This window comes from Ranitomeya variabilis, chromosome 4 (genome assembly GCF_051348905.1).
Source record: "Ranitomeya variabilis isolate aRanVar5 chromosome 4, aRanVar5.hap1, whole genome shotgun sequence".
Taxonomy (NCBI): Eukaryota; Metazoa; Chordata; class Amphibia; order Anura; family Dendrobatidae; genus Ranitomeya; species Ranitomeya variabilis.
In genome coordinates this window covers 588,831,725-588,842,414 of record NC_135235.1, presented here as the reverse complement: position 1 = coordinate 588,842,414, position 10,690 = coordinate 588,831,725, and the positions used below count along the sequence as shown (strand labels likewise).

At 42.7% G+C, this 10,690-nt stretch overlaps 1 long non-coding RNA gene across 1 annotated transcript; it reads left to right on the top strand.

The window, feature by feature from the left end:
• Positions 1–5,408: 5,408 nt before the first annotated feature.
• LOC143769204 (uncharacterized) lies at positions 5,409–9,411 on the top strand. The gene is made up of 3 exons (XR_013214262.1): positions 5,409–5,494; positions 5,961–6,090; positions 9,327–9,411. It is a non-coding gene; the product is annotated as an uncharacterized LOC143769204 (long non-coding RNA).
• The last annotated feature ends 1,279 nt before the right edge of the window (positions 9,412–10,690 follow it).

Here is a 10,690-nt window from a genome sequence, read left to right as displayed (position 1 = left end):
GCTTGTGATTGGTCACGTGACCGCCCATGTGACCGCTCGCAACCAATCACAAGCTGCTACGTCACAGCAGGTCATTCACGCGCTCATTCTTAGGAAGAAAGGCTGCCGGTTAGTACCAGGGCGCGTCCGAGGGTGAGTATATCAATATTTTTTATTTTGATTCTTTATTTAACACTTAAATATGGATTCCGATACCGATTCCCGATATCGCAAACATATCGGAACTCGGTATCGGAATTCCGATACCAGATTCAGAAGATCGCAGACCTCATGGCCGACCCCACACAGGGGTCGGGTCGGGTTTCATGAAACCCGACTTTGCCAAAAGTCGGCGACTTCTGAAAATGGCCGACCCGTTTCGCTCAACCCTAACCATGACTAAGGCTTATCGCTGAAACGCTCTCAATTTTAAATGGTCTAAATAAAAATTGTTTTTATCCCTCCATTGGGATAATTTTTTCATCCCTGGAGAACTTTCCTTCATTTTTTTCTTCATTGACTGAGTCTGAGACTGGAACTGCTCCACGCAGATGATATTCATAAACAAGGTGCAAGGCATTTCAGTGAGCTGACTTTCCTTCTTTCCCTTTTCCATTTTTTATATTTTAAAAAAGACATTGAAAAACTGGAGCAAGTTCAGAGAAGAGCTACCAGTATGGTGAGCGGACTGCAAACTATGTCATACGAGGAACAGTTAAAGGATCTGGGAAAGCTTAGCTTGCTTAAAATAAGGCTTAGATGAGACTTAATAGCTGTCTACAAATATCTGAAGTTCTGTCACAGTATAGAGGGATCAACCTTAATTTAATTTGCACATGGAAACACAAAAAGCAATGGAATGAAGGTGAAAGAGAGAAGATACAGATTAGATATAAAAAAAAAAATGTGATAGCGAGGGTGATCAATTAGTAGAACAGGCTACCATGAGATGTAGTGAGTTCTGGGATGGTTTAGTGACCCTGGAGGTCCCTTCCAACTCTAACTTTCTGTGTTTCTATGACTTTAAAGATTTCTTAGCTCTATGATATTTTGGGTTAACGTAATTCTCAAAACACTAGGGTAAATTGAGCCTTTGAAATGCCACGTTAACATGACCCATAGGTTAGACTTAAACACCAGAGACTTAAAGGATCTTCTGGACTCTGACATGATGGTATTTAACTGCAGAGGGCAACCCTTCTGAATAAGACCCATGAGATGGCTTGGTTTATGACATCTTCTGTTCTCAAAAACTGTAAGGTAGCATGACTATTGGCATCTACAGCAGTCCTTGGTTACTAGAGATGAGCAAATCTGTCAAAGCAAATTGAATTTGCCTAGAATTTTACAAAAATTTAAATTCTCCAGCATATTATTTTTTTTTACTAGCTTTACATGAATTCAGCAAAATAGTGGCCCGGCTGCTGTGATTTTGTTGAACTATAGTGAAAAAAATACCTCACAGTTTACTTGTCCTGCTACCACAGCCCACTGTCGAGTGCTCCATTTCTCTTCTTGAGTCTTCATCCTTACTCTTGTGACCCATGTTTCACTTTGTTGGGCATCTGGCATAAAGTAGATCTCAGACATCGCAATGCATATCTTGGCGTCACTAGTGTCATGGGATTATGATTAGAGATGGGCGGACAACTGGATGTTCTGGTTCGGCAGATTCGGGTTTGAGTACCAAAACAGTACCCTGACCTAAACCCAAACCAAGCCCCCATTCACTTGAATGGGGGGCTTGAACATCTAGTGTTTGCTACGCTGTCATGTTCATGACAGCGTGGCAAACACCGCTTCTGATCGGTAGTAAAATCATCACTGCCGGTCAGGCAGCAGCGGTTGCCACGCTGTCAAAAGACAGCGTGAGCGCGCAGCTATGATCGGTGGTATAAAGTTTACTTTACTGTTCGGGTTCGCTCAAGTGACCGCGACGTCACCGCAGGTCCTGCTCGCATAGCAAATCTGAGACCGGACGGCCGCGTGCAGCGCTGAGAGGTGAGTATATCATTATTTTTTATTTTAATTCTTTTTTTTTTTACCACAAATATGGTTCCCAGGGCCTGGAGGAGAGTCTCCTCTCCTCCACCCCGGGTAGCAACCGCACATTATCCGCTTACTTCCCGCAACGTGGGCACAGCCACATGCGGGAAGTAAGCGGATCAATGCATTTCTATGTGTGCAGAATCGCTGCGATTCTGCACAAAGAAGTGACATGCTGCGGGTTGTAAACCGCTGCGTTTCTGCGCGGTTTTTCCCACAGCATGTGCACAGTGGTTTGCGGTTTCCCATTGGTTTACATGTTTACTGTAAACGCAATGGAAACTGCTGCGGACCCGCAGCATCAAAAGCATGCTGCGGTTCCGCGGTAAAAACCACAATGTGTGCACATAGCCTTAGAGTCTGATGGCTGTTATAACTTGTTTAGAAGCTAGCTGCATTTAGGTGGTAAAAATACACATTTTCATTTCTGTCATGCCACTTTGCATTAATTCCTGAAAATCACCTGAAGGGTTAATAAACTACCTGACTGCAGTTTTCAATATGTCTGGGGGTGCTGTTTTTAAAATGGTATCAATTTGGGGGTTTCCCAATATATGGGACCCCCACAGTCACTTCAAACATGGATAGGCCCCCACTAAAAAAAATATTGTAAATTTCCTTTAAATAATGAAAAACTACTGCTATAATTTTAAACCTCCTAAAATACTAACAAAATAAAAGAATATTTTACAAATGGTGCTGATGTAAAGCAGACATGTGGGAAATGTTATTTTTTAATCTTTTGCTGTGGTATGACTATCTAGATTAAAGGGACACTCATTCAAAGTTTGAAAATTGCTAATTTTTAACATTTTTCTCAAAGTTCTGATATTTTTTATAAATAAGCACAAAACATAGCGACCTAAATTTACCATTATCGTAAAGTATAACGTGTCACAAAAAAACAATCTCAAAATCACTGGGATATGTTAAAGTGTTCCAGAGTTATTACCACATAAAGTGACACTGGTCAGATTTCAAAAATTTTGCTCCGTCACTAAGGGGTTAAATATAAGCCCTTTTCCAAAAATAAGCTCTAGTTAAAGTTAGAGCCAGTGTTGGTGAAGGGTAAACTGGGCAATTGCTCATGGCTCCCACACTCTTAGGAACCTCCAACATTTCTATTCTGAGGTTAATACTGCTTAAGGATCTTTGGTGACATCACAGTGATGATGTCACAAAGAGGTCCTTTAACTAGAGGAACTTAACAGACAGGTTGGTATGTACCATATGTGCAGTGTGTGTGTATATACACATACAGTTGAAACTAGAAGTTTACATACACTATATAAAAGGACACATATGCGTGTTTTTCTCAATATCTGACATGAAATCAGAATAAACCTTTCCCGTTTTAGTTTAATTAGGATTACCATCATTATTATTTGCCAAATGCCAGAATAATGAGAGAGAATGTTTTAAGGCATTTTTATTACTTGCTGCAAAGTCAAAAGTATACATACATTTCATTAGTGTTTGGTACCATTGCCCTTAAACTGAATGACTTGGGTCAGACATTTGGTATATCCTTCCACAAGCCTCTCACAATAGTTGGTCGGAATTTGGGCCCATTCCTCCTGAAAATACTGGTGTAACTGATCCAGGTTTGTAGGTCGCCTTGCTCGCACCTGCCTTTTCAGCTTTGTCCATAAATTTTCAATAGGATTGAGATCAGGGCTTTGTGATGGCCACTTCAAAACATTGACTTTGTTATCCTTAAGCCACTTTGTTACTTTTTTAGCAGTATGCTTCTGGTCATTGTCCATTTGGAAGACCCATTTCCGCCCAAGCTTTAACTTTCTGGTTGATGTCTTGAGATGTTGCTTCAGTATTGCCACATAATCGTCTTTTCTCAGGATGCCATCTATTTTGTGAAGTGCACCAGTCCCTCAGCAAAACATCCCCACAACATGATGCTACCACCCACATGTTTCACAGTTGGGATGGTATTCTTAGGCTTCCAAGCTTCTCCCTTTTTCCCTCAAACGTAATGATGATCATTATGCCCAAAAAGTTCAGTTTTAGTCTTATCAGACTACAGTACGTCTCCAAAAATTAAGGTCTTTGTTCCTGTGTGCGTTTGCAAACATCAATCTGGCTTTTTTACGTTTCTTTTGGAGTAATGGCTTCTTCCTGGCAGATTGGCCTTTCAGCCGTCCATGTTGATACAGTACTCGTTTTACTGTGGATATTGACATCATCATCTTCAAAAGATATTTTTCTTTTGTCCTTGGATTGATATTCACATATCGGATCAAAGCAAGTTTATCTCAGGGACACAGAACCCGTCTCCTTCCTGAGCGGTATAATGGCTGGATATTCCCATCTTGTTTGTACTTGCGTATAATTGTTTGTACAGATGAACGAGGCACCTTGAAATTGCACTCAAAGATGAGCCAGACTTGTGCAAGTACACAATTCTCTTACTGATATCTTGGCTGATTTATTTCCCATGATGCTACACAAAGAAGCATTGTGTTTCAGGTGTGCATTAAAATACATCTTCAGGTGTGTCTAAAATTAATGCAAATGTTGCCAAAAAACCATCAGAAGCTTCCAAACACATGACATCATCATATGGGCAGTCCAGAATTGTTTAAAGGCATACTAATCTTAGTGTATGTAAACATTTGAGTTTGTAGTAATTAATGAAAAAGCCTTAAAACATTTTCTCTCTCTCATTTTTCTGGCATTTGGTAAATAATAATTACGATAATCCTAATTGACCTAAAACGGGGAAAGGTTTATTCTGATTTCATGTCAGATATTGAGAAAAACATGCATATGTCTCTTTTTATATAGTGTATGCAAGCTTCTAGTTTCAACAGTATATGCGCAATGCGTGTGAATATACATGTGTATGTGCTATGTGGGTGATTACATGATTATATTTGAATAAATGTTGATTTTATAGGGTTATCTGAGCATGCTTGAGTGTTAATTGAGTAATAGATTTCAGACAGCTGCAACACAAGAGGGGCCTGTTTGTTATATGTAGATTGTTCATATAAAAAATAAGATATCCCCTGAAAATAAGCCTTATCCCATCTTTCAGAGCAAAAATAACATAAGACCGTCTTATTTTCGGGGAAACATGGTATATTCAGATTATTCTGATCCACCAGAGGACCAAAGGATCGAGACTTTCAGAGTCATTACTCAGTCATAGCCACAATATCACAGGCTGAACTTATGAAGTTTATTCTTCCTGCCCCAGAATTTGCCATTAAGAACTAGTACAGGAAGAAAAAGAAGGGAGCGGCTATCAAAGGACAGCAGCTTCACTCCCCAGCACAGTGGTTTAGTTGTGACACACTCAATACTGGACGCAGTAGTTGATAATATTACCATATCTCACAATCCCTCTTTTTTGTCATTTTATGGTCATATGTCATCATTGGACTCCCCACTGTTTGCACAGCATGTGTCCCAATCCCATCTTTCGTCTACGTTATTCACCAAGTAGCAGGTAAAGTTCTGTAGACTCTATACACGAGATGTCAATAGAGCGCAATTTACTTAAGTACAAGCCGCCTCTGACATCTTATGGACTCATAGTAATCCTTGCAATAACTTCATACTTTTAAGGCGCTCAGTTCTGTTTGTTTTATTAGCTAGATGTATGTATGTCATAGATGGATTTATCCCCCGATCCTGTCACCGCTTCCCCCCACTCTAATGTTATATGGCAGAAAATCAAATATTTTATTGTGATTTTAAGGCTAAAGACATTTAGTTGACTCTGGTTGGAGTTTCATTGTGCAATGAAGCATAAGCAAAGCTCATATCAGTGTATCATTAGAAACAATATATACCCTAGTAGTAGGTAAAGGACAATGGGGTCTTAGTTAAGGTAATAATTAATGCAATTTTGCAATTACATTCTATGTACGAAAAGAGGAACTCTTAAGCTGACTTAACTTTGCCTTTATCAGGTATTATGGGAAAGAGGAGAGGCCCTCCATAATTTGACACCGCCCATGAGGAACCATTGCAAGGCCTGTGTTGCCTTTCTGATAGGCAGTTGATTTTTGCTTTTTCCTTGCCATGATTAATGACCTCCAGGTTAGTTGTAAGTCTGAAAATATGCAAAATCTACCGTAATTAGAGACTCAGAAAGCTGCTATACCCCTCCTGTATGCATTACACTGCTGCTTTGTCTGTTCTTATTGGCACAATTTTAGCAAGACGTTGGTGCTTGGATCATTCTTGACTACTGCATTTTCTTTTATGAATCATTGATTGGCTATTGATGATCAAATCTGCCAAGATTCAAATTCATCAAATTGTGTGGATTTTACAGGAAAGTTAGATTTGCAGTGAAGCTAATCTCTGCAAATTATGCTTTGGGGTCTCTTCTGTTAAGACCCCAGAGCACAATAAATGTAGGATAATAAAGAAAAAAAAATACTCACCTCACTGTTCGCCTTTCCCGTTGTCCCCACATCCTGCCTCTTCTTTTTCCCTTCCCCTGTCATGCACATTTTCTTTGACATATTCACTCCTGGTTATGGCTTCCAACTCAACTTGGCCTCTCTGACATCATTTGGACGACATACGTTGTAATATTGTGGCCTAGTCAAGGCAGAAGCTCTAGCCTGGATTGAAGTACCGGAAGAGAATGCTTGCAAAGAGGGAAGGGGAAAAGAAGAGGCGTGGAGGACCAGACAGCTGTGGAGGCAGCCGGACAGGTGAGCGGTGACTTATTATTATCATGTTTGCCTGGCCTTTTGTGGTTCAACAAATTGGTGATGCAGTATATTGTAAAAAATCTGAATTCTGGCAAATTCAATTCCACTTGAACAAATTAGCCCTGTCTACTACTGACCATCAGCCATTCAGTAAAACGTATGTGGGTGCTAATAAAGTGACTTTTAATGTCAATGAATGGACAGGTGATCACGCGGTTCAAAATTAATATTGATGTTACCCAGTTTCTCTATGGTGGCCCTCAGAGGTGTAGCTTTAGGATTCTAGGCCCCTTATGCAAAATCTGTGCGAAGTTCAGATACTGGTCATGTCTTGGAGCCCCTCAAGACATTGCATTGGGGCCAATATAAAACTCCGGAACTCTTTCTTGTTGAGCACCCATGTAAGAATGGTCAGTATGTTTTTGCAGTCTGGAAAGAAACCGGATAACCTACCTGTATGACAAGTTAGAAAGAAAGTAGTTTTTGAATGGCAAGTTGTGAGATATTATGTGACCCCATCCAGCCCTGCTCCTGAAAATGACAGCACCTGGCCTGGCGTGAAGGAGCCGGCGTGATGTATGTATGTGGCAGCTCCCTCAGTAGAACAAATTCTAAGAGGAAAAGATATCAGAGTCGATCAATCCGCTCAATGGCGTACGGACCCTCCTTGTCATGGCCTTCAGGTTGCTTTAAGGTCTACAACTCTGCAAATGTGAATGAAAAACACAAAGAGACAACTGTGTGCAGCTCTGGACAGCAGGAGGGAAGGCAAACAGGATCTGAGGAGAAAATGATGAGATCATGTCAAAGAAATACATGGACAGCCAGAGAGGACATGACCAAATCTATGCGGGCAATTGGACTCTAGCAACTTACACAACAAGGTTGACAGCCCCAGGACTACTATCAGGACTGAACTACCGGATGAAAAAGAATTAAAATTGGGATGCAGGTTTTAACCTGTTCATCATTGGATTTACACAATATTTCATATCCATCTATCTGGACTGGATCTTTTCAAATTTGAATTTGCCGACTGATTTGATTTGCAGTAAATAAATTTGCGCAAATCTTAATACTGGAAATCTTGTAATTGCTTGGAAAATACACGTTGGGAAGAGGAGAGAGAGAGAGAGAAGACCCAGCTGACCATAGGAGCTTACTCTTTACAGGCAAGAGAGATACATCAAGAACCCCACTGACTATAAGAGCTTACACTCTACAGGAGAGAGACAGAGAGAATGAGAAAACCCCGCTGACCATAAGAGCTTACACTCTATAGCAGAGATAGAGGACCCCACGGGCCATAAGAGCTTACACTTTACAGAAGAGAAAAAGAGAGAGAATGAGAATACCTCGCTGACAAAAAGAGCTTACACTCTACAGGAGAGAGACAGAGAGAATGAGAAGACCTCGCTGACCATAAGAGCTTACACTCTATAGCAAAGAGACAGAACCCGGCGGACCATAAGAGCTTACACTCTATAGCAAAGAGAGAGGACCCCGCTGACCATAAGAGCTTACACTCTATAGCAAAGAGAGAGGACCCGGCGGACCATAAGACCTTACACTCTATAGCAGAGAGAGAGGACTCTGCTGACCATAAGAGCTTACACTCTACAGAAGAGAGAGAACAGTGCTGACCATAAGACCTTACACTCTATAGCAGAGAGAGAGGACTCTGCTGACCATAAGAGCTTACACTCTACAGAAAAGAGAGAACCCTGCTGACCATAAGAGCTTACACTCTATAGCAAAGAGAGAGGACCCCGCTGACCATAAGATCTTACACTCTATAGCAAAGAGAGAGGACTCCGCTGACCATAAGAGCTTACACTCTACAGGAGAGAGAGAGGACCCCACTGACCATAAGAGCTTACACTCTATAGCAGAGAGAGAGGACTCCGCTGACCATAAGAGCTTGCACTCTACAGAAGAGAGAGAACCCTACTGACCATAAGAGCTTACACTCTATAGCAGAGAGAGGACTCCGCTGACCATAAGAGCTTACACTCTACAGGAGAGAGAGGACCCTGCTGATCATAATAGCTTACACTCTATAGCAGAGAGAGAGGACCTCTCTGACCATACAAGCTTACACTTTACAGGAGAGAGACATACCCAGTGACTCAGGAGATAGACAACAACTGTTCCCCACTAGGAACCACTGATCTGTGATGTCCCAGGTACTGACCACCACTGTACAAGGTATGATAATCTACACTACAGGTCATAGGTGCAGGGCATTACGAGGAGGCCCGTGTGGCAACACAAGATTACATTAGCTTGCTCTGTGATACTTCAGCAGTGTGGGAAATGGTGCAGGGCCAATTTTTGTTTTTTTGCGAACTGTGTATCGGATCTCAAAATGTTCAAATTCATGTGAAATCGCAAATTTGCGTAGCCACAGCTAGAGAAAAAGAGGGAGTTCAAGGAATGATGTGCACGAGGGATAGAGATTCTGCAAATGAGGGGCAGGGGTAAATCCAGGGTGATGGTAGGTATAGAAGTTAATGGCATATTATGTTCCGTTCAGTTTATGGAAGGCACTCACATATTGTGTCATATTATGTCAACCATGTGTTTGTCTTTTACTCTTTACCCATCAAGATGTAGAATTTCCTTTCCTCCTCCATGGAACTCAAGTCCAGGAGGAGATCACAGCATCTCCTGAACTGAGTGCTCCTCACTGGTGAGTATTTGGTCTTAGGTAGCAGGCCACCAGGTGACAGTTTGAGCACAGTCTGTCCTGCCTGTACGTGTATGTCTGTCTGGTTCGGCAGGATTTAATGGCCAGACCATGGTCACTTAGTCTGTACCAGCTCAGGATATAATGGTGGATCGCCCCCACGTTAAGGGCAATGGGGTACTCGGTACCGGGTCCCTCGGTTCGGTGGTTGGCCGACCCAGGGGCCCGACCCGGCCCGTGGCCCTTTGAGGGGCGTCCAGTAATGACAGGACAAGAGTTTATAGAATGTATGTTCGTGACGCCACCTGTGGTATTCGGTCAGGGTGACCGGCGCTGCTTAGGGGTCCGCTGGGGTGATGTTATGGCAGCTAGATGGTATACCTTCCCACAGGTGAAGTGTATCCCCAGGCAGGGCTTCCCAGAAGTGTAGATGGTGATGGAGAAAGGCACGGTGAATAACGAGGACACAAGGTTGCAGTCTCTTTACCTTTTACTGAAGGCTTCAGTGTCCACAGTCCTGGGCGCCGGATCATGGGGTAGGCAGAGTCCGGCTGGTCTGAAGGCAAATCCAGAGTCTCCTTATCCAGGTGGAATGCAATAGCCTTCCTATGCGCACAGTAATACAGTAGGTCTTCACTTGCTTAAGCTCTAATGAAGTCCTCACTGAAATTACTCTTCTCTCTCTGTTCCCCGTGTTCGGATAGAACAAAACCCGTATGACTGATGGCCTGAGGCTTGTTTATAGGGACCCTAGAGACGCCCCGACCCCCACAAGTTGCCACCTGCCTTCTTAGGTATTTTAGGTCGGGCAGCCAACTTGGAATTGACTGTCCTCATAGTCTCTGAAGCAATGGCATAGAGCACTTTACTCCCTCGGTATCCTGGCTACCGGAATGCGCACCAGAAGGATGCAGCTCCTCACATTTACTATCCTCTCTGGTATCCACTTGTTGCTATGCCTTCGTTTCTCACTCACTAAAACACGCTTCCTTTCAATGTCTCTTCCTTTGGATGCTGCCGCATGGGGTGCAGGCGCAGCTCCGTGTACCCTCGTCCTCCTCAGACCGAAGTCTGGATCTGACTGGACCTCGCTCCAGCCAGCTCGGCCTGGATACCTTTCTCCCTCCGTCTCCAGCCAGGAACTTCCTAACCAACCCACCAGTTTTACCTAACTGTGAGGAGTGGCCTAATAGATAGAACCTTTGCTCCCCCTGGTGGACTGGAGTGTGAAGTGTGTGGTGTGTTTGTGATACCTGGACAGGAGATCTCCTTTATTGCCTCCAGA